Consider the following 23,584-nt stretch of genomic DNA (forward strand, 5'->3'; position numbering starts at 1 on the left):
TTAGCATTCACCATGTGGACTTGTATCAGAAGTTCATAACTGAAGTAAAAATATGTTCCATTACTGAGATAATTGGATAAGAGACGAGAAATCAGTTAATTAATATCAAAATCAGATGAACCCACACTATCATGCTTTTTTTCTGCTAATCTGAGGTGATTCAATTACAACCAGAGACTCCTTAAACGCTGCCTATCGGCTTTCTCTCATCTATCTGAATGGGTTTCTAATAAAATCACAAAGGTGTCGCCAGCATCTCATCACAAGGTAACAAAACGTGATTTATTTTTATTTTTATTTTTAGACCTCCTCAAGCTGGGTAGTAGGGGTCGTGACGTGAACAAAATGAGGAAAGAGTTTAGCTCAATATAAAATGGAACATTTTTACTTTAATCAGAACTGTATGCAAATGAACAGTTTGATGTTTGTAACAGCTGAAATATTTTCTTTAACTTCTTCTAGGTCTTGTTAGTAAATCATGTCACTTACATATGTATCTTAAAATTGGTCAACATTGACTTGTTTGATCCATACATCCACCTACTGTCACTCTCACCTGACTTCTTTCTTTGCTCCCATCATAAATACTATGGCCACTAGAGGTCGACACCCAGCAGTACACGTAAATTTGGGTCGTAATAAGCTGCTTGCACAGACGACCTTTTTTTGTGGAACATTCCAACATTGCTCCATAAAATAACTTCTATATTTAAAATGTGAGGATATAGAAAACCAGAAATTGTGGCTCAACAAGCAGCCAGCCTACGATTTGGAGATAAGCTACAATATACACACAGAGGTACAGACAGTAAAGGGGATGTTGCTATAGACTAAATGACTAAATGAAAAATGGTATAGATATTTATAGTAGTGTTAATGATAATAATCGTAATGTTAATGATTATAATAACAATAATAACAATAGGACTAGTAACTAGTTGTTGTAGCAGAGGGTGTCGAGCAAGAACACGGGGGCAACAGGTGACTCGCAACCACAGATCCAGAGCCAGAAACACCTGCAGGAAGTGATAGGAGGAGAGAGGAGAGGGACGAGAAAGCACAAGACTACCGGAAAGGGGAGAAGTTGAGTTAGTAGCATGCAATAATGGGATGAGGTTGCATACAAAGGGAGAGAAAGTAGAGGAGATCATCCAGTGCATCATGGGAAATCCCCCGGCAGTCTAGGCCTATAGCAGCATAACTAAGGGATGGTTCAGGACTCACCTGAGCCAGCCCTAACTATAAGCTTTATCAAAGAGGAAAGTCTTAAGCCTACTCTTAAATGTGGAGATGGTGTCTACCTGACACCTGAACCCAAACTGGAACCTGGTTCCACAGGTGAGGAGCTTGATAGCTGAACGCTCTGGCTCCCATTCTACTTCTAGAGACTCTAGGAACCACAAGTAACCCTGCATTCTGGGAGTGCAGTGCTCTGGTGGGGTAGTAAGGTACTATGAGCTCTTTAAGATAAGATGATGCCTGACCATTAAGAGCTTTGTAGGTAAGAAGGATGATTTTAAATTCTATTCTGGATTTTACAGGAAGCCAATGCAGAGAAGCTAAGACAGGAGAAATGTGATCTCTTTTCCTGGTTCCTGTCAGAACACGTGCTGCAGCATTCTGGATCAGCTGAAGAGTCTTAATGGACTTTTTCGAGCAGCCTGATAATAAAGAATTGCAATAATCCAGCCTAGAAGTAACAAATGCATGGACTAGTTTTCTGCATAATTTTTAGACAGGATATTCCTGATTTTCGCAATATTACGTAGGTGAAAAAGGCAGTCCTTGAAATTTGCTTAATGTAAGTCTGTAGGGAATAAACGTGAAAGTAAAGCAAGTGCTCGTTTTGATGGCATAAGACCATATTGTGTGACTTCATTCAAATATTCATCAAGATTACAGTCCCAAACATATCTAAGCTCCAAGCAATAACTGTTCATACAAAAAGTAATTAAACATTTTTCATGGAAAGTACTGAAATAAGAACTTAAGATGTACATTAAAAGTGGGATAAGTGATTCTTATCCAATACACGTCTTTTTGTCCTATTCAGCGATTATCTGTCCATGTATGCTGAAAAAGAATCTGGTGTTTGTACACAGCCATGGCTCTGTAAATGGGAAACAAACACAGTGGCCCATACCCTGCCACACAACACTATTTCATGCACGATTTGTGTCAGGTAATGTTAAATGACTCACCCACAGACATTCAGCTTACTTTTTAGTTTGGCAAGATGCTGTTTTTGTGATGTTAGCTATAGTAGCAGGAGAGTTTTGAGTATCGCTATCTGGAGCTGGAGTGCTGGCTCTGGGACCACCTCGTCCTCTCTGCATGTTAGCTTTGCGATAGCAACTGTAACGACAGCATGCTAACCCACAACTTAACTATCATTAGCTACATTACTTGCTGTGTTGTTGTTGTTAGCTCAATATCATGGTATTTGTCATGTTGTTGAATTTCTCCAGAATCGCTTACTCCACCTTTTAATTGTGATTTTCTTCACATCTTTCTGCTAAAGCTATTTCTCTACACGATAAACTATACTGCAGTGCTACTCAATAGCCCATTGTCATGGCATTAACTTTTCCCTTACTGCTCATATTGACTCAGTTTTGTCTTATTGATGTATTTTTAAAGACTGCATTACATTTTCACTAACTCCATACTTTCTCATCCTGTTGTGCCATAATCATGTTTGTTAACTTCTGCAGAAACATATAGTCAGCTCTATCTCATAGACGGGCAATGTGCATTTTCCCTATTGTGTGTTGGTATTTAATATTAGGGACTGAATTCTAGGTAAGGAGGTAAATGATGAAATTGGCTTGCTGGGCATCCAGTAATAGACTTACTAAAATGTTTTGTCTTGCATCCTCTCTCCTGCTCTCTCACTGACAACACTCTCTTTGCTCTGCCACCTCCTCCTCTTATTTCTGAAGTCAAAAGGACAGTTTGCTCTCCTCTTTCTTCTCCGCTTTGCTGTTCATAACAATTGCTGTGTTTTTATGCTTGAGTATCACTGCGTCCTTGTTGGTGAATATCACAAGCCCTCCACAGTACAGTATTTAGCCATTTTTACCATGTTGAATGTTTCATGAGGTTTCTGGGGGTCTCTTCAAAATATCCCCTTCTTGTGAGTGTATGTAGAGACCTGTAGTTACACAAGTTGGTGGTTTGAACACTTATAGGGGTGAGAAAATAGTCACATAAATATGCTTGTGAAGGTACATCTTTCATTAAAATGCTGATGGACAAATGTATACATGTTTTTAGGATATTCTCCAGTGTAGGAGAACTCTCAGTCTGCTATGGAAAATAGTAACGCTTTACCCGTCTTAGCTGATGTCTCTCTGGTTTTTGTGGTGTAGCAAAATCTATCTCGGTACCAAAGCATAGACAGATTTCTTCCTGTATGTATATAATTTTGCTGAAATGTTCTTCTCAACGTGTGATTTTACTATATGTCAGGTCGGGTCACTGTTTTATCCTGGGTGTTCAAAGACCACTGCCTTAAATTGGCAGGTCATGCATTTAAATGATGGTAAATCTGTTAAGTTTATTATGTTGCAAGTCTCATTATTTTGCCTGCATTTCGGACAATCGGACTTGCATTACTCAGTTCACTCATCTTATTCACATTCATTCATTGCATCAATCAGTTTTCTCCTGTCCTGGTCTATACGTATCTTATGTTCCTTGAAGCTAGAGCATTATTCAATGCTGTCATATTACTGCCCCAGCAACCCACTCACGTCTGGCCTTCTGGCATCAACTTTGCTGGATTCTATTTGTAAACATCTCCTCTGCCAAAGTCATGATCTTACACAGAATATTCTCCATCTTGACCTTCTTTTCCTCATTTTACTAATTAAAGTTGCATCATTTTCCTGTCTGCTCATCATCCGATCTTCCTTGTGCCCAGTCTTTAATCTGCTCCCTGTGTAATTAATACACAGTCCAGCATCCCTGGCTTGCTATAATTTCTCTTGAATCTGTAGTCCAGTTTCTGGTTCATCTGACCACGAGCTCACCTACATAAATTCACCATCACTCCATTGCTGATGTAAATCTTTTGGCCACTGCACCAAATTGTGTATTTATTTATAACTGAGTAATTAAGTAAAAGAAAAAAAAAGAAAAAATGTTGTTGGTCTCTCCTGGGATTTTCTCAGATCTCTTAAAATTCTCTCAGGGAGCTTTAGCTCAAATGTTGCTGTCCTACAAAGACTAAAGCGGACTACGACACTCTAGTTTTAAAATAATAAATGAAATAAAAAGAATAGAATTTTTAATAAAATGCTGCATCATCTTAATGAATGGTTCGGACAAAATACATCTTTGGTCTGCTCTTATCATAATTAAAACCAAATTATTTTAATAGCACTTTATTACAAGCATGTATGGACTATGAGTTTATATCTCAGTAATCCGCAATCACTAAAAGTGTTGATAAGTAACTAGCAATGGCTAAAGTTTTTAACACCGATTATCGTTTATTGTGCAGCTGATATGTTGACGTTGCATGCATTTTTTGACACAATGGATCCACACTTCCGGAGTTGTAATTTTAGTAGTTGCTCCCCAATTTGCCTGTCTAGGCTATGTGACTCAGGCTGAAAGCCAAACTTGCCCACTGGACGGGAACTCAGCAACAGTGTTTTGTTTTGAAGGTTATTTGCCTGAGATGTCAAAGGAAATCAGATGTTTCCCACATCTCGCTGCCCTCTATAGCCCTGTCTGGTATCCCCTCCCTCTCAATGCTTCACCCAACCTCCAACCCCACAGAGAAGGAGGTTTGTTGATGGATGTTGAAGGCTGCTCCAGTCCCACAGCAATTAACTCTTCTCCTGCAAGAAGCAGCCTGTCTGGTTGATGGAATCTCCCCACTGCTGCTGCCTGTCACACAATCCAGGAGGGGCTGCAGACAAATGCTTCATCTATGTGTTTGCTTTACTGTTTTGCCTTCGGTTGAGAGCCAGCAAAGAGCTATGAGCTGCATCACAAGCCATCAAGTGCTCCAGTGTCAGTTCCCACAGTCAATGGCCATGCAGTATTGCAGGTCTGTGGGCTTATAAAGGTTCAAGGAATGGAAGGTTTTAAATTCATGTGCTAGTAAGAGTATAACAGCAGAGGTATTGCTTGCTGGTTCAGTATGCATAAACATGCACAGTGGGAAAGATCGAACATTTGAAATAGAGCAACACAATATTTCAACAATTCTTTTGTCACTTAGTTGCTTCCACTGTGGACATTATGTTTGATGTTTGTGTATTCGCTAGTTAGCAGGATATCTCAAAAACCTGTTGAAAGATTAGAACAGAATAAGGAGGTCATGGTCCAAGGAACACCTGGATCCAGGTACAGATTCAGTTATCCAAAAATAATCATGTTTGGCCATATTCAGTATTGCAAAAAACCACACAATCTGGCACATGTATCCCATGATTGTGACTATGTGTATTTTGACTGGTGCATTATCAACCCACACTTTGTGGGTTAGTTCAAAAGCTCTAATAACTTGTGTGAATGCACCAACCAACAGCTGGGAAATACTTTAACTGAGATCAAGATATCTTTTCATTTAGTTAAAAAAAATAAATAAATACTTTCCTCGAAGGAAACAGGAACAAATGCAGAATTCCCACACTGTTAAGAATAATACTGTGTAGCAGGTCTACGTATGATTTTTAATAAACTTATGAAAAGTAATATTTAAAAATATTAACTCATAAATCCTCGTTCTCGGACACCACCTAAAGATATGCTGTCCACTTGAGGCTTTAGGTCCTTGAGTATAGCTTGATAATTAAATGAATTTCTGGTAATTCAATAGTTATTAATGGTTCAGTTATCCTAAAATCGTTAATTTAATCAGTCAGTCAGTCTCAAATCTAAGGACGAATCCTCTGTACAGGGACCCAGGACGCTAAACAATATATACACACACACACACCACTATGATCAAGGTGAAATTTATTGACTAACTAAAGGGAGTACAACAGTGGAAGTAAATATGGAATATTACAGGAATAACAGACAAACATGAAACAAACCAGAAGGTAATGAACAGAATATGTAATATGCCAAGATCAGTATACTAGGCTCAATGAGATTTCAGTTTGATATTGTAGAGGGAGAGTATTCTACGAGAATGAGGGAACGAATGGTCGGAAATTATGTTTCCAATTTAGTTTGAATAACCTAGGGGTTTCTTAACTATAGATGAGGGCCAACTATAGGACACCAATGAGTCACAGAATGTGGTTTGTTTTGCCTTACTTTGTTGTAATTCACCGTAGCAAAGGCTCACTGCCGGTTGGGCTCGTGGTTGTTGTCCGGGCCAGGCTGGGTTGGCACCCCAGCGGCGTCTCAAGTTGGGTTCAAACTGGTGGATTTGCTCCGGAGTCCTTTGCGAGAGAACACTCGCAGCAACGGGCGGCCAGCCCTGGCTTTGCACTCTGACTTAGTTTGGTGTCACTATAGCTCAGCGGAACACACTCCAGACTGTCGTTGGAGCCGTGACTTTCTTCAACTCGAGGTGAGAATTGAATGGGCTTCTGGGTTTCTGGGTCAAAATTGCTTAGAACGACCGGATAATGTTAAAACAACAACATCAAATAAGACACATACATTCACCGTAGGTTCGAAAGGCCCCGGGAATATAGGCTATTTAATGTTGCTGAGTTTAAACAAAGTCTGGGGAAAGTTTTGTCCCAGACAGCTCCAAACCAAAAGTCAAAATCAAATCTCCCGCTAAGAAAAATGGGGATTCAAGAACATTAGGCTTTCTCAGTTTGTCTGAAGGAAGTTTAAAGTACAAAAGGAAAAAAATATAAATAAAAAATATCAGAATTTCAAAAATAAAGGAAGTTCACGAAAGCGTAAGACATAAGTACGAGAGGATACAAGAGAGTACAAGAGTTTTAGTTTCAAGAGAGTGAGACAAGAGACGACAAGTCTTATCTATTTCCTTTTTTTTGGACGTGATGACGTCATTTTGGGAATGGGTTTCCCTGGGGGAGTTACCCTTCGGCCTCAAAAGTGTTAACTTTTAGTGGGATATTATATTTATATATATATATAGAGATAGATAGATAGATAGATAGAGAGAGAGAGAGAGAGAGAGCGTGTATTTTCATTCAAGACAAGCAAAACAAGATTAAACACTAGAGGGTTAATTGTTATATACTTAAAAGGCGTAACAAAGCTTAATTACATGTTTCCAGTGTAAACTTGATGGTTACATGTTTTAACTCAAGAGACAAAATAGATGTAAGCATTGCAGCAAAGAATCCGTTATGCAATGACATTGTGATAGATATTTGGCGCTCATTCTCGGTGTAAGCAGAGTTTTAAACGATGGTTTAAAAGGTGTGTTATACCTTTTCAGTCCTCTTGATGGAGCTCTGGTTCTATGAGAGGATAGTACATATTCAACTTTGAGATACACCACTTGAACTAGGAAGCGGATTATACACACGTGGAACGTGCGGATGAACGTTTTAATAAGAAATTGTATACGAAACATTTAGCTAAATCATTAGTTAATACTAAACAGACAGTGATTACTAGGGAATAATAGGGAGAAATTAAAACAAAATTAGATTCAAGATTACTTTATGATTCTCTAGTCTTTAAACATCACTAAAGGATAACAACAGGGTCATTACTACTAAACTAAGAGGCAAACGCCACTACTAACTTAGCAGGATTATTATTTAAGCAGAACAAAACAGTTTATAATGAAACATTTGTTGGCTCAATACGGCAGGGGTTGTTCGCATTCCTAGCTTATCACATTTGCACATCAGCTAAAAAGAAAAGAGTTGCGTTTTATGGCCCAGCCATCCTGTGGGAAGGAATCAGGGTGAGGCAGGACGGGTGATGCTTTTGATGTCCGGAGGTGACCTGTGGGGGGAGAGAAGGGTTGGACAGCCCCCTTGCTGTCCTGCAAAGTGTCTCCAGTGACACCTTTACGCCTAGAGGGGTTCACTAAGGCTCTTGAATACACAATCCTTAAGCGATGCATGTCTGAGTCTCTGCAGGTCCTTACCAAAACACCTAGTGATGTCTCTAGTTTTGCATGTCAAAAGGCCAACTCCAGGGGAGGACCCCCCCCCTCCCCTTTTGGCAGGATCTGATCTCACCTCCTCCTTGAGGTGAGAGGCTGGTTGATCCCACTACAACTGCTTGAATATGAGTGTTTTTCAAAAATGCTGGTGATAAGTATTTTTTATTAATATAAACATATTACTGAAGGATATGAGACCTTCTTTCCACTTTGGGTGGAAGAGACTTACATTTTAGTTCAGTTTGGCCAGCAGAGTGTAGCGTATGATATTACCACTGTGGGTCAATGTAGTTGCCTCGTACCAGAGAAAGGGGAACATATCCATCCAGGTGTGAAATCAATTGGGCATCCTGACAACCTGTGTCAACATCTCCTCTTTGACTTCTGCTCCACGTTCACATGTTACTTTCTCTCTGAAATTCAAAACCTATTCAAATGAGCATAGCTCCCTCAACCAACTCTGTTACAAATCATATGCAACCTTTCACCTTGGGACAGCAGCATTTTTGCCAGTCATACCTTCCTCCTGCTTAGTCGGTAAAGTTCACACCCCAGCACTTTTCACTCGTCTTGATGAAATACGTACTTTTAAGTATGTAGCCAAAGGCCGAGGTGACTGGTGGTAGAGCTATCACAAGCACTGAAAGCAGGCAGTGGATGAAGCCAACCTGGATTTTTTATAAAAAAAGAAATAAAACATGCTTATAATCATTGTGTTGCACATGTTTGTTTTTACCTCCCACTGAGACCCACAACCTAATTTAAACTGCCAAATATATTGTACAGACAAAAACCATTTCAAATATGACTAAAAATCCACTTTCAGGCATGTACCCACAGGGTCACAGACTAATTGTCACTCCCATCTAACATTCCCTCCCTTCATTAGATCTAATCCAACTCTAAAATATCTACTGTTTGTTATGTGTTATACTATTCTTATAACCAACTTGGAGTATGGTAAAATATTTAGTGTTATCAGGTTGAATGCTACTTGGTTAGCAGTTCCAACATAGCATATAATTTAACTGCCTTACAATAAGCAGGTTGGCTGCTGGCATTACACTCTGTTAGGGGCGGGTGTGGCTCAGGAGGTAGAACAGGTTGTCCACTAATCAGAACATTGGCTGGTTTGATCCCTGGCTCCACCAGCATGTCGAATTGTCCTTGGGCAAGACACTGAACCCTAAATTGCTACTCATGGCTGTGCCATTGGTGTGTGAGTGTCAGTTTCTGTTTCTGATGAGCTGCACATTCATACACTGATGTGTGTGGAAGAGTAAATGTGACATGTAGATTAAAACGCTTTGAGTGGTCTGAAGAGTAGAAAGGCACTGTAGTAAAGTACAGTCCATTTACAATAACAATCTTGGAGGTGAGATGACATAACAATCTCCTGATTACACTCATCTTTACTATAGTTTGTTGGTGACAACATGTGAAAAGATTTTAGATAACTTTCCCCATTTCCACCTTACCACTTTTACCTCATCTTACCTTCACCCTCACGTGCAAGACACAGGACCATCTAAGATGTCTGTAGGTCCTGCTTCCTTGTATTAGCAGGCCCAGAGGGCAGGTAAGCCACTTAACCTGTCATCTCAAATTGTGTGCAAAACTGCAGATAGGTGGCTCAGCTTTCCCGTCATGCAGGGCAGAATGAAGCACTCAGACTGTGTAGGAGCAGTGGAGACTGCAGCTGAGTGAGGGCCATAGGGATGTTCAGGTGCTCACGGGTCAGATGGGGATGCACAAGTGTGTGTTTTAGATGAGTTGAGGGCAGATGAGACTTATGTTTGGTACCAAAGGACTATGGTTATTAAATGTGGGTTACTTCTGAGGGTGTGCATATGTGGAAAATTTCAGTAGATATCTAAATTGTCTAGAGGTGCTCCCATCAGGATTTTTTGGGCCGATCACCGATTGCTGAAAGCAGTAGTGGCCAATATCGAACACCGATCACTATTTGTCCATTTGAAGCCTTTTATTTATAATCTAGCATTATACAGTATACTGTATATTTATTTAATTAGTCATAAAACAATATATTAAGTATTAAAATTAACAGATGACAAAGTATCATGAAATGACAACCGTTTATTTTATTGCCAGGAAACATTAACAAATTCTACTCCCTCTGTCTTAGAGACTTAAACCATAGCAGCCTTTGCCTAGTTAGTGCAAACATCTTATAGCTTAACAAATATAGCTTTCCTGTGGAATAAACTACAAAAACAGAAGAAACACCATTATAAATTTACTTCAACTATAAAAACTGCAACAAAAAAAGCTGTAGCCAAAATATTTGAGATAAAGGAGCATAGGCATCCTAAATCCATGATAAACTCTTAAGTAGTTGCTTTTTGTTCTGGAAAGCTCAGGCAGGTTCTGTGGGCTTTAGGGGGTAGAGAGGGGAGTCATAACTGTCAGTGAGATTTAATAAGAGAAATTTAAATAAATAAAAGTACAATGTTAATTCCATTTTATACTGCTTGTATATTGTTACTATATCCATTATAATTTCATATGGTTTACCACTAATATAGGTCTATTATTATTTAAGTGAGTTGTTATCATTTATTAAATCCTTGTGCAAGAACAAAGTCTACGTCTTTTCCATAGGCCTACTGCCACCAGCTTTACCAGAGGAGAGAGTAGCATGGAAAAATACGGGAGAAGAGTAATGTTAGGCTGCATCCACACTACTACGGTTTTTTTAAAACAGTTTTATAACAAATACGTTCTTCTCCATCCGCAGCAGATCAGACTTGATCTCAGTCTATATTAAAACGACTGAAAACACATCTAGTGGCCGTTCACGTACACTGCGCATGCCGGTGTAAACATGATGCAAATGGTCTACTTCGCAGTTGCAAAAGATTTTGTGAAAGTAGTAATACAGATGAATAACCACACAGGATTTTTTTTTTGCATTGACCAACAACGAAGTGGAACTTTTAGTATACTGAAAGTAACACGGGAGTACAAAGAGACTGTTAGTGGCAGAAAAGACTGGGAGTCGTCGCAAAGTAAATACAGCGACATGTACAGTACAAGTGTGTAAGTGTTATTTACACAGTACAAAATATTTTAATAAAGATACCGAAACTAAAACTCTGTCAGCAGCATCGTGTTTTTGCTTTGCTGACTGATAAGTCTGAATCAGAAAGCCAAATGTAAGCGTCTGTGTCATCGTTTTGAAGTCCTCAGTTTTTGCCCACGAGGTTAGCTGTGTTTTCAAACAAACATCTTCGGATTCGTTGTTGTAATTTGGACGAGAGGCGGAAACGTAGAAAAAGGTCTCCGTTTTATAACAAAAACAGAGAGAGAAAGATGCAGTCAGCTGATTGTGTGTCGCCTCTCTTTGCATCAGGAAACTCAAGACAAATGTGTGTCAGATGAGCACGACTGAGACAGTTTCGCATGATCGCTCCTGCTTGTTGCTGCGCTTGTCTAATTGCGGCTCAACTCTCATTGTAAATGATTAACTGGGCGCATCATTGGCTTCCTGTCTGAAAACGACTTTGGTACTAGCTAGCTTTGAAAACTGCTCAGACTACGTAGTGAAACCATTTTAGCTGCTGTTGTAAATTTGGCGAGTATTGCATCATCTGATCGGCTTTTCTGATCTGCCTTTTTAGAGACCACCAATCAAACAAATTAAAACCATTATTGGCCGATGACTGATCAATCGGAGCACCCTAATGTCCATCAGTGTCCCCTGAAATGTGAAGCAGAGTGGAACCTGGAACCTAGAACAACAATACACTGTGTCACATATATTCAGTTGCACACACCCCCCCAGTGCTAAGTACTGAGCAGCTCTACTGCAACAGTTTGTTGTTTGTCAATCAAACTTGTATATACAATGCTTCATCATATGAGAACATCATTTTGACTACAATAAAAGACGACAAGTACTTCTCTGTGATGGATTGTCTGATTCAATCAAGTGTCAAGTCTGTGAGTTGATGTTCATTTATAATAAAATTGACTGAAACCAGTAGCTGCGGGGTAGGAAAACACATTCAGAAGTCCGAAGCACTACACTGCAACATGCTTGGAGGAAAATTGTAAAGCATTGATTATGTAAAGTAATGTTAAAAATAGGGATGGGGATCGTTAATTTTCATTGATACCCTACAGACTGCTTAACGATCCGATTCTTTATCGATACCACTATCAATACTTTATTATTTAGTGATGGTTATTTGGTAAGACCAGACCCAACGGGCATGAGGTAGGCCTGCACGGTATGAGGAAAATATTCAATGTGCGATAACGTTATATATTGAGATGACATATCACTTGCGATAAATAAACATATATTGAAGGGTACATATTAACTGCCTGGTTGTTTTTAATATTTTAAATACAGCTAAATGTTGTTTAGAGCAGCAACATTAATGTTTACAACAGCAAAGTAACTTTATCTGACGTCACAAGTAGTGAGTGACGTTTAGAGAGAACAACATCAGTCTGTATCAGTCCTTCCTCCTCTCTCGCTGGCTGCAGGTAACGTTACCAGGTAAGAGGAGGAGCGGCTGGTTTGTCTCAGCCAGCAGCTGAGTTTTTAAGACTACAGACCAGTCTGTGCTCCAGACAGACAGCTTTCTATTTAGCTTGTTTTTAACATTTGGCTAATGCCAAGCTAGCGTTAGCTGTGCTTGTATAAAACATACAGGGAGGAGATACTGAGGACAGAGATGATTAAATTAACCATTTCTACATGTTTAATGTTACCTTACAGACAGGTGTATTGATTGTCTCTTTACTTGTGAAGGTTTTATTGCACATACTTACAGTAACGAGCGTAGCTGTCATCAACTAACGTTACAGTAGTTTGGAGCTAACTTTAACCCTCACCGTATTAAACCGCGACGGCGCTGCCTCTCGCTCTGCTGCTGCAGTGTGTGTGTGTGTGTGTGTGTGTGTGTGTGTGTGTGTGTGTGTGTGTGTGTGTGTGTGTGTGTGTGTGTGTGTGTGTGTGTTTGTCGCGCGCCCCGACAGAGAGCAGGCCTGTTGATTTTTCTCCATTGCGTTACAAATTGAATCAGATTTGACGCTTGAGACATAACGTTACATCATAGGAGTGTCTCATTAGCAGTATCGAACCTGTAGTGATTTTTGGGTTTTGAGAAATTTTGGAACCGGGTCCATCCCTAGTTAAAAATTGTCAGGATTTGTGGTGTGGAGAAGGTTGGTGGACCCAAATGCAGGACATAGAGCGGAGCAGGTACAGTTCAAAAGGTTTATTTAAACAAACAAAAGGCGAGCACACTTACTGGCAGGGTGGCAGAGACAAATCCAAAACAGGGTGAACGAACAGGCTGAATATATCCGCAACATACTGTATCTGACAGAGCATATTAACACTACAACGACCGGACACAGACTGAGGAAACAAACAAGTATATATACACACATGGGTTGTCAAACTGGGAGGGAGCAACACAGGTGACCGGGATCAGGTTAACGAGACAGGCAGAAAGACAGCAGGAAAAACAGAGAGACAGGCAGGCAGGCAGAGACAACAGGGGGTAACAGAGAGGCACTTAACCCAGAACACACAAAATAACACAGAAGTACACAGACCAGAATTAAACACTACGACATGAACTGAGACACAGAACTAGTAGCTAGGACACAGAGCTGAGATGCAGGGCTAAACCTAAGAGACAAGACAGATACTAAGTAAACTTAAAGATGCGGATGAATAACATAATAAACAAGGCTACACAGAGAACACAAGAGCAGGAACAGAACCTCAAAACAAGAAACAACTGACTAACAGAATGAAGTAGGGAACAGAGACGGAACAAACTGGGAAACAGGACAACACTAAACACAGACATAAACTAGGTTACTGGACACAGGACAACAGACAGGAGTGAACCCCAAAGCACAACAGACTAAATAACAGATACTGAACTGATCAAATATAACGAAAACTCGGGGCTAAACATAAACATGGCTGACAGGCACAAAAATAGAAGTTAAAGAAAAATAATGGGTATGTGATGTGTGGTAAATGGACTGAAATATACAAAAGACTAGAATGACCCTTTTTAGAGTATAAAGGGATGTTTATTTTCAGGTACATCTCACATTACTACAAATTGATTGCACTAAATGTGAAACGTCTTTCTACAAGGTCATGGTAAAGCATCTGTTTTGTGTCATAATTGAGCTAAAGGATTCGTCTTTGCACATTTTTACCAAGACACCAAGTACCAAGTGCACTGTGAACTGACTTTGAAGGGACATAATAAGCAATGACGACTCAATACGCTATAAATTGTTCACCCAATGTAAAACTTTCCTCTTTCAACTTAGCCCTGATTGGCTGTTTGATTCAGACTGGGTCCAGTTTTTTAACAAAACAGGCAGAGTAGAGACTAAATACAAAGGGGCATGTGCTCACACATACTGTAGGTCTGCACATTTTGTTTAAGGAACCCTTCAATTAAAAATTGTTAGTGACATGCAATTGCCAAACTTATAAAATTATAATGAAATAATATTTCCAACTTCAGATTTAAGGATTAACAATACTTCTTGATAGAAGGAAAGTGAAAAAGGAATCCCAGAACCACATCACTGACTGAGCATTTTTTAAAGTATCAGCTGGGGAGACTGGGAATAGCTGTAACATTTTTTACAGTTCTGTCTGTATCTCAGGGCTCTCAAAATGTCATATAAACTAGTTATACGTGTCTGCTGTTAAATTCTGTAACTGTTATCTCTGCAACACAGACTGAAAATGCATGGTTTTGTCTCAAACACAAGAAGCAAAGTGTTACAATTCATCCATAGTCTGGGTTAGTTGTAACATACCCTGGGGTGAAATTTAACATTATATAAAAGGAATATGAAAAAAAACACGATACTGAAAGCTTTTTATTTAACTCTTAAATTATTTCTTAACATAATGGGTGTGTGTGTGTAGGAGTTACTGTCAGTCAAAGTAGTGAACAAACTTCAAATGTGCACCAACTGCATATTGATGTGTGTTTTCTCATTGTTTGTCTTGCACTGTTACAGTCGTGATAGACATACTCACTCCTGGAGTGCAGGCCTCATGTACTTACACAAACATTCAAAATAACAAAACAATTAAACATTAGTGTGGGTGTGTCGGACACATAGTGAAATTCAGTTTTAACATATAAATGCAACTAAACATTGTCATAGTTGTTACAACTAACCCAGACTCTTGTAGCCATGAACTAGCTTACTTTACACCTTACATCTAAAACATTAGCATTAACAACCTGCATGAATAATATCTACATAGACATACAATAAACATGATTTAAGTTTGATGAGTTTAACTACAAAGCAGGCAATGCTATAACAAAAATAAAAACTTTCTTACATTTATTTTTTCTTTCATCTAAAATTGGCTGTACTTGCCACAGTGCTACTTTTTCCTATGTAAAATAAGGACAAACCTGAGCATGTGCAGAGTGAACCAAATGATTCATGACTTCTTCCTGATTGGAGTAATTGGATGTGTTGCAACTGACCCGTGTTCCAACCATCCCTGATTTCCCTTCTTTCAATCACCTGGCTTTAAAGAAGTTATCTTGACTTCATCAATCGGGGACATTTTAATATTTACCACCTTTTGGCAATAGGTTCATCTTATTATTATTATTCTTACTCTTACATGCTTATTCTTATGTCAGACCCCTGAACCTCTCAATTCCCCTCACTCCTGTCGCTGCCTCTCATTCTATGGCTTTACAACTTGACATATCTACTTATTGATTGGGTCTGCAGCACAGAGCTGTTTGAAGTAGCATTCTGTCTGACTATCGACTACCCTTTTCCTCCTGCCACTTCAACTCCTCCACATCTGTACTTGACAGGTTAACTCACCCTCCTTCCTACATTCCCCTCTCCTTCCCTTCACTTTACCATTCTTATCTGCATGGCAGAGGGAGTGAAAGGGGGTCACTATCCACTGTCCAATCAGATGAGTAAATGCCCACAGTCCTTCACTGTGGTAAAAATCAATAGTCAACAGGCTTTATAATAGACATGCCCATCTAAAGCAGGGCAGCAAAGATTAGCAGCATTTAGTAGATGTTGCCAGACACATCTTGGACACATACAAAGGATTAGAGGGTTACTTTCCGAAAAAAGAAAATTATGTCAACCCCTGTTTTTCTGAGTTTTAAATAAAAAGTTCATTTGATATGGAGTGTTCAATTATAATCTAACTTTAGATGTTTCCCTCTCCTTTTATCTTTCTTACAGTCTTTATTATTCAATCTGAAATCACCTCTTACAGAATCACTAAAAATACCCATCAGCCCACTCTTTATTACAGACAGTATCTGTCTTGAAGCAGCTCGTCCAGTGCATCTGGGCAGAAGCCCATTCCTAATTACAAAATGTAATTATGGTGGAAATCAGTTTTTCTAGAGTTCATGTACAGGCTTATTAAAGGACCACGACTTTCGTTCTTCTATATTTCTCAAAACAACCTTCAATTTAATTACTGGCGTGCCACCGCTAGTCCTGAACTTCAGATTGTTATCAAAGTTGCTTGGCATGACAAATGAGTGGGTTCTGTAAAACTTGTTAAATATAGATTAATATCATGGACAATATTTCAGTAATATCACACACACTGATTATTAAGTATTAGGTTACTTATCAAAATAAGATCCGGTTAAGGTTATAAGAAAGACCTTGAAGTGTACCAACTGAATCATGTATCCACAGACCCTGCACTGGTCATATACAGCATCGCATGGTTAACAGTATATTACCCTTAGACCATGTTTGCTTTTTCCAATATTGACATAGTGTCCAGGTGCTTCAAGTCATTTCCCCCTCAGCTGCCAGACCTTAACTCTCACCTCAGGGCTAGATAAGGCCTCTTTGCTCCACCGCACTTCATAACAACAAATAGACACACAACCCAACCAGTCTCTGTGTGTACATCTAATGTACACACAGAGGCCCACTCTAAGCTTAGAGCAATCTGTGGGCATTCTTTTAAACTTCCTTGGCTACAGTGGAAGTACTGATTCTGTACATCAGGTGAGGGAGGACAGCTTTTTATAGCTGCTGTTTGGCCTTAAGCTGTGCTCTGTGTTCAAACGTGTTTGAGCTGGAGTGAGGCGCTCTCCCTGAGGTCTCTGCTGTGTCCAGTCTCATGTTCATATTTAGAGATGATTACTACAAACTTTTTATGTGTGCAATAAAAAAAGCTATTCTTTAGTGGCTATTAACATATTATGCACTGTGCTCTGGGTTTTCCCTGGGAGACAAAAAACAGTTTAAATCGGCATTCAATGCAATGCAAGATTCTGTGTGTAGGTTTTAAAAAAAATAATAATCCAAATTAATTGTGGTATTGTGGTATACGTGCCATATAAATTATTGAGGTGATTGCAAGTCTTAAACTCATTCATTTCAGTGGTGTTGTTAGTGATGGTGTTTTTCAAATTGGAGACTACATTAACTGTAAAACCAGTTATTTCATGTTGCAAAGAGAATGTTGCCACCTCTGCCTGGTGTCTACTGAAGGTGAGGACAACACTGCCAACTGCCCTTTTTGTTTTTGTGCCACAACAATAATCAAATCTGACCCAGTAGCACACAGTGTAAAGAAACTACGTTTCCAGTGTTCTCTTTGTACAGATATTTTTTATTTTTAATAGATTTACACATTTTATAATGAAAACATTTACAGAAACGTTGTGGACAAACCGCTGAGCGACAAGCGTGCCAGTGCAGGTGGACCTCCACTGCTACCTCAACAACCTGACTTCACTTGACAATGACATAGGGAGTGATTTTTTAATTAGGTGGGGTATTTACATGATTATATATTCAGATCCAGAAAAGTTGGAGTTCCCTGACAGAGATGTGCAAAAAAGCTCTACAATTTAAACCATACTGATAATGACCAAATAGCTGTTTATTCAGTTAATGCATGGAACTGTTTCATTTCATCAGATACTAACTAACTATTCAGTTCATACATATTTCAAGCATCCAGATATTGATGATGCATATTGCATAAAGTGTTTAATGATTAATAGATTACCTTTATATTTTCTATTAATGTTAATGAGAGGAGTAATAGTAATAGAAAGCTCTGGAGTAGGCTACATGTAGGCCCACGTTACCAGATAGTAATAACAATAATCAATACCATATACAGTGTGTCACATTAGTTAACGCATTCCTGAAAATAAACATAGGACAACTTTAATGTCTGTTGTTGGAAATTAGACATACCTTCAAACTAGTAGCTTTTCATTGTTTTGAATCAGAATGTCATTTTCACGGGAATCGTTTAGATCCAAAGAGTTGGGGGGGGCTAAAGTAACATTCTTTTGCCAAATCACATGTGACATGATACATTTTTCCTAATGTTACCCCATCAAATCTTTCCCAACCTGTTTATAATGGAAAGCCTGCCAGCTTGTTTGCATGTCAGTTAACGTCAGTGAATTGTGTATAATAATGTCAGTTCAGAATCAGAAATATTTTGTTGAGTTAAGGCTAACTCTTCCGCATCCATATTGTTATCTGATTTTAACATCTGTCATTGTTGTAAGTTACATGGGAAATAAAGACAAACATGAAACAAGACCCACCGGTGTCTGGTTTAATGAGTGATCGTGTTAACTCTTTAAACTGAAAACACCTGATCTGGCGGATTAATAGTATAAGTAAACGCTATGCTGCAGCCACCACGTCTTACAAGCTGAAACAAGACACGATAATAATGAGCAACTGTTCAAAAATACCTTTGTTTTCTTCTCAGTACACCAGATTGCTTCGTTTAGATTTTAGAATAAAAAAGATTTTATTCTGGGGGTGCCCCCATGTCACCTATTTCATCGCTTCTGAGATTGCTGGTCTGAATGTAATGTTACATGTTTCAGACGTTAAGGTATACATTACAAATGGCAAAATGTGACGTGGCTAAAAATTTTCATAATGGCTGTATGGCCTTGCTCGAGTGGACACATTAGTTACGAGACAGTATCTTGAGGCCACTCTGGGCCTTAATGCTACTTGAGCTAGATAGTCATTTTTCATGTGGAGGTGAAAATTATATGTCGCTTGTCAACATAATTACAGATGTATCATAATGTCTGAGCCAACAGTGATTACAATTAGACACTCTCCTGATTGCTTTGTGGGTGCCAGCATTTTAAGCTCAGGTCAGCAACTAGAATCAGACAGGAGATAGACAAACACTCATTAACTTTCTTTTTGTCATGCACCATACTTAAGTTAACAAAAGCCCACACTACCTTTGCATAATTACATTGTTACATTGGCGTGGGGTTTAATTTCCCAGAGATGGTAATTACTTGCAATGTTGTTACAGCATAGCCATACATGATGAATGCTCTGGCTGCACCGAGGATCTAGTGTTTACAGTGTTTAGGGGACTACCCATGGTGCATCTCTCTGTCTTCAAAGGGCCGACCTACTGCCTCCTGGGAGTGTTTGGGTTTTTGTCTCAGACTCTAAAAGAGCCATCATAGAGACAGTGAGAGAAAGTCAGGCAAACAAAAAGAGGGATACAGAGAGAAAAAAACAATAACGACATGAAAACAGAAGGAAAAGAGAGGGAGAGATGGAAAAGGAGAATGGAAAGGAAATTTTCATTTATATATATATATTTTCATACCTTTGTCTTTGGTCTGCATGTTAAGTTTAATAATGCATTATAAAAATTAATATTTCTGTGTGTAATATACAGGTTAACCCTTTGTGTACTAAAGCACACGCATAATATAAGAAACTGCAAACACAAACATGTCATATCCATATTTGTTTGCTACAGTTTCGCTCTATCCCCTAGAGAACTTGAAACAAGGGAGTAAGGCTAGCAAAATACTACACAAGGTTCAAGGTTCATTTATTTACTTCTGCCAGCTCATCAAATTTGAGAAAAAAACTCTAGTGAAATTAACCCTAGTGAAATTATGGTAATATGACTAAACAGAAAAAAACACATTCAATTCAAGCTTCAGTGGAACACCAATGTTTCATCAGCCAAGTGGATAGAATGTATTGCTGGCCGACTCTATGAAATGAGCACAATTTGCTTGACCCTATTGTTATGAACTTGCACTAAAAACAGCACCATCTAATCTAGCCATTCATCTTGTGCTCTTTAGAACCAGGGAAGGTAGCTTACATGTTTGGCCTTGTTCAACCGTACTCTCCTGGTTGGTCGTTTAGTATTCCATGCATTATCACGACACGACACAAGCTGGACACTCCCCTGCACATGTAAAACATCCTGATTCAAATGTCAAATTTTAATATTTCCGCCTGTATCTGATGAACAAGCTGCTTTATTGCCTTTGTAATCGTCCACTCAGGAGTTGAGAATTTAATTTTTCTACATTCTACTGCTGCCTGCCCTTACAAAGGTCAGGCTGATAGGATTTTATTTGTTGCACACTGTTCAGATGGGAGTGAAGTATGATCCTCTTGATTAGTCTCATAATTCTGTTATCAGCACTCCTAAAGGTTGCATGGAAGCTGCTTTAAACCTGCACCTGTTTGTCTTGATATGAGAGACTTTCTTGCCACATCACCTTGGACAATGGAAATACAGTGATAATTTGCAGTATTAGCTGCAGTAACTTGTTAATAGACACTGCTTTTGATTGACAGGTTCTGTAGACACGTTTTGTGAATGTACTTCATGCCAAGCAAATTTAAATGGAAGGAATGAGTGACCAGGGTTGGGAGAATTACTTTAAAAATGTAATCCAGTACAATTACAAATTACTTGTTGAAAAATGTAATCAGTAACGTAATCCAAGTACAAAATAAAAGTAATGTCACCTGATTACTTTTAGTTACTTTTCGATTACTTTAATACCAAATATGCAAATAAAGACAAGTGGGTATCAAAGATGCCTTGTCTGTTCAGTGAATTTTTAGAGAAACACACAATTATAAAATATCCCATTACCATGAAATCATAATCGATATTTTAATGTTTTTGTATGATATGCCTTGCACTGGTCCTCTACGTCATATGGCAGGATCTGGCCCATCAATGACAAAAAATGTTGTTTTGTAGGTATTCTTGATGATATTTTGGAGTGTCATTTCCTGGAAAACGGTTTTAAAATGTTTATAAATCATCCTACAACAGGGGGCCTGTATTAATTTAGTGTCTAATTAAAAGCTTTCTTAATTTTTATGACACTGCTTGTTTCTGGGACCGGACACCACTGATAACTGTACAAAAGCACAACTTTAGTCACTGATTTTGCTGAAACTATGAAACATATTTGATGGAAAATATATTTTATTATCTGTTATTCTCTGATGCTCCCTGGCTGCTTTGCTTCAACTATTTACGGAGTTCCATGGACAGATAGCTTTACTTGTTGTTGTAGCAAGTCAGCTAACTGCTGCTAACTAGCTGCTATTATCTAACTTGCACAGTTAGCCTGCAGCTACTGGTCAAATTAGCTTACTCTGTCCTACTGGTACTTCACCGGTGTATGTGTTTAGTTTACACCGTTACTGAAGCTCTGGTGATTTTCAGCCCACTTAGTACAGATACTTTATTTTTGTATCCTGATTACATAACACTGTTACATGTAATCCGTTACTTCCCAACCCTGTGAGTGAACAACTGTCTTCATTGCATTAAACAAGTTAATTCTGTACAAACAAAATACATTTTGATTGTTGTGATGCAAGTGGTTTGCACGTTGTTGGACCTTATTTGTATTACAATCTCATCCATCCTATATGTTGATGGCTAACATCTCTAGTTCAGCGCTCAACGTTTGCAGATTCCCTTAGTCTTGTTCACCTGCATCCCCACCATAGAGGCAGTAGAATCTAGAACTAGCCTCAGCCCTGACCAGATCTGTAAATTCTACAGACAAAAGCATGGCTGTGCCACGTGCTCAGCTGTGTCACCCACTGTGGCTAACTGTAACATATTACTTTGCAGTTTACCTTTACCTATAATCTAAATTGTCAGAACACAGGTGTGGCGCACGTAGATACGTGAAAAGATAAATTAAAAGGGTATTACTAACTAAAAAAATATGTTGCGAGGGCTCGCTGACAACACCACCTAGGGAATTTGCCCTAGAACTCACAGACACACAGGTTCTTTAAAAATCGGGGTTGGAGCAGAGCAGAAACAAACCACAGGAGCTAAAAATAAATGTTAACAATTTATTACAATTAAAAAATGTTTATAAGTTTAAAACAGCCTAACTAAAACCCATGTGATGCCACAGATAAAAAAAAAACAAATGCTAAATAAGAGAGAGATGCTCTGTGATTCGGCTGCAGTCCCTCTGGGGGAATCCTCCGTCCCACGGCCCGGCAGCTCCACGGGTCGCTCCGCCTGCTCCGCAGTCCTCCACTCGTTGGTTTCCTACAACAGAGGGAGCACTGGCGAGTAGTTTGCTCTTGTCAGTCAACCCGCACCCTATGCCTCACGACCCCGACTCTGCAGCCCTCCGCTGCCTGGTCCTCTGTGCCGCCTAGCTTAAGATACGTAAACTATTACTCACGGTTTCCCTGGGCGACAGTCGTACTGTTCGCCCAGGCCTGAGTGGAAGCGCGTTGGTGGACACTGGCTGCTGCGGTTGTCTACTCGCGTTGCTCCTGGCTCTGCCCGAATCAGCCCGGCGTCTCCCGGCAGGCCTCTATAGCGACTACTCTCATGATCGCCGCTGCTGCGTTGTCTCGGCTGCCGTGCTGGTTCCGTCCAAATCAATGGCTTCCCCACAGGTCTCTCCTAGCTGCCATCCTCCTGCCCGCTGGTTTGGCGGGGGAGATACTGGCGTACCAGTATCAGGTTCTTCCGTTCGGCCTAGCACTCTCCCCTCGCACGTTCACCAAGTGTATGGATGCAGCTCTGGCCCCGATGAGGCTCCAGGGCATCCGCATATTGAACTACATCGACGACTGGCTCATTATGGCCCAGTCTCGGGAGTTAGCGGTTCGGGATCGTGGTCCTCGCCCACCTTCAGCGTTTGGAGCTGCGGCTCAACGCGAAGAAGAGCGTGCTGAAGCCCGCCCAACGGACTACGTTCCTAGGGGTGGTGTTGGACTCAACGACGATGCGGGCCAAACTGTCTCGGGCCCAGAGTGCAACTAGGCCGCACCATCAATGTGAAACGCTTTCAGAGGGTGTTGGGTCTCATGGCAGCAGCGTCCAGTATAATACCTTCTGGCCTGCTGCACATGAGAGCCCTGCAGTGGTGGTTAAAATCCAAGGGATTCTCCCCGAGGGGAAATCCGCTCCATCTGATACGGGTTACGGCCGCTTTTCGAGAAGCTCCTGGCAGGAGCATCATTTCTCTTGGCACATAAATTGCCTAGAAATGTTGGCGGTTTTCAGAGCTCTGAGGAGTTGGTGAGGAGACGTGGTCGCCACGTCCTTGTCAGGACCGACAATACGGCAGTGGTGGCCTATTTGAATCACCAGGGGGGTCTGTGCTCGCGCCCATTATGCAAGCTGGCACA

The 23,584-nt window shown here is 39.8% G+C and overlaps 1 pseudogene; it reads right to left on the reverse strand.

Moving 5' to 3' along the window:
* Window positions 1-1,235: 1,235 nt before the first annotated feature.
* Window positions 1,236-23,584, reverse strand: part of LOC123971547 — a 113,653-nt pseudogene continuing 91,304 nt past the window's right edge.

The sequence above is a fragment of the Micropterus dolomieu genome, linkage group LG05 (genome assembly GCF_021292245.1).
Source record: "Micropterus dolomieu isolate WLL.071019.BEF.003 ecotype Adirondacks linkage group LG05, ASM2129224v1, whole genome shotgun sequence".
NCBI classification, from domain to species: Eukaryota; Metazoa; Chordata; class Actinopteri; order Centrarchiformes; family Centrarchidae; genus Micropterus; species Micropterus dolomieu.